Source organism: Gossypium hirsutum, chromosome A07, assembly GCF_007990345.1.
Source record: "Gossypium hirsutum isolate 1008001.06 chromosome A07, Gossypium_hirsutum_v2.1, whole genome shotgun sequence".
Taxonomy (NCBI): domain Eukaryota; kingdom Viridiplantae; phylum Streptophyta; class Magnoliopsida; order Malvales; family Malvaceae; genus Gossypium; species Gossypium hirsutum.
The window spans coordinates 68440658-68442785 of record NC_053430.1 but is presented as its reverse complement, the minus strand read 5'-3'; positions in this window follow the sequence as shown (position 1 = coordinate 68442785).

Genomic DNA, 2128 nt, shown 5'->3' with positions numbered 1-2128 from the left:
ATTACCTATTGCTAAGGTTTCATGCTTATTCTAACGTTTACCAAGTAATCAGAAGTACTTACCTTGTCTTTTTACCAAAGTGGGCCCGTTGGCCTATTGGCCCGTTTTCGGTCCATTAAGCTCAAAAATACCGTTGTGCACGAAAATGCACACACTGCACTCTAATCATCCAAATGCACCATATTAATTAACAACAGTCTCACAAGCGCTCGCACGCTCGCGAGTTTACAAAATACCAACGTTTCAGTATTTCAGCTTTTACCGATTCAGTCTAAGGGAGGGTGTCGTTTACACACCTGGTTGATGACGATTGATTACGATATCTCCCACGCGATAATCCTACAATCGATCACTAACACATTAGACTTACGAATTAACGATAACTATCATAAATCCACGTCAACTAACCCAATCATCACACAAGTTAGTCATTTACGCACAAGGGGAAAAATAGTCATTTTACCCTCCAGGGGTAAATCGGTAGTCCTACCCTACAAGGGTATTTTAGTAATTCTACAACTTATCCATTTGGGCCTACGGACCCATTGGGACCACATGGCCCATTTCAGCCCATCGCGGCCCGAAATAGCCGTCCTATTACTAGAGTAATGAGAAATACACACCTGTTAGGAGACTGCAGTTAATCCGCGCTCTAAACACTCTTAGCTGATGCCCAACCCAGACGAGCACGTCACAAAGCGAAAGGGATCAGCCAAGAAGGGTATGCCTACTCTCCTCATGGTTTGCTCTATTTGAAGCGAGCTCTCCATCTACTTTTATGTTAGCTTCCCGATGTGGGATCCCTCTATCACCAGAGTTTAAAACCAACACCAACTCTTGCCGTCCTAACATAGCAAAATAATCAACCTTTGCGTGCCAAGGGGTTCGAACCAAAGTCCTCTCACATGCCAACTCACGCCACCACCACTAGGCCATCAACTCATTTGTGTCATAACCCAACACATTAAACTTTAAAGCGCACCTACTTGCTTCCAGATTTATTGAAAAGAAAAACCAAAATATATTGCAAGAGCCAAGACTTGAACCTTGGACCCCTTGCTTCCTCTATGACGTCACTTCCTTGTCCCTTAAGTGGCGCCACCTTGCCACTACACCACACTTCTTTTTTGTGTCATCTTTTACCCTTTTACTCTTACAAGCCCAAACGCCAATTGCATCACCTATTCATAAAATTAAAATTCTGAAGACTACCACGGATTTAACTTAAGTTTGGGCCTTCCAAAGGCCCACCTAACCTACTAAAATATATATATTAACCAACTGAACACACACAAATTTTAAAAATCACAAAAACACAGAAAACCCGAAAATTGGGGCGTTACAACTCTACCCTCCTTAAAGAAATTTCGTCCTCGAAATTTTACCTGAATCAAACAGATGAGGATATTGTTAACGCATCGCCACTTCTGGGTCCCAAGTAGCTTCCTCTCTTCCATGATTACGCCACAGCACCTTTACTAGCAGAACTGATTTCCTCCTCAAAATCTTAACATCTCGATCCAAAATCTGCACAGCTCTTCCTCAAAAGTCAAGTCTGTTTGGACCTCGATATTTGCAACTGGCACAACATGAGTAGGTTAGAACAATAACGCCTTAACATGGAGACGTGAAAGACATCATGAATCCTATCCAATTCTGGAGGTAGCTCCAACTGATAAGCCATTGGACCTACTCGCTTAAGAATCCGATAAGGCCCAATGAATCGCGGACTTAACTTGCCTTTCCTCCCAAACCTTAATATTTTCTTCCAAGGTGAAACCTTCAAGAAGACCATATCACCCTCAGAGTACTCAATTTCCTTGCGCTTCAAATTTGCATATGACTTCTATCTATTAGATGCTTCCTTCAAGCGGTCTCTAATCAACTTGAACTTATCCTCAATATCTGCCACCAACTCAGGTCCAAGAACCTGTCATTCACCCAACTCGGTCAAACAACTAGGTGTACGACATCTTTGCCCATACAGTGCCTCATAAGGAGCCATTCGAATACTTGCCTGATAACTGTTGTTGTATGAAACTCTGCCAACAGTAAGTAATCCTCCCAACTGCCTCGAAATTCGATAACACATCCCCTCAACATATCTTCCAGAATCTGAATAACCCTT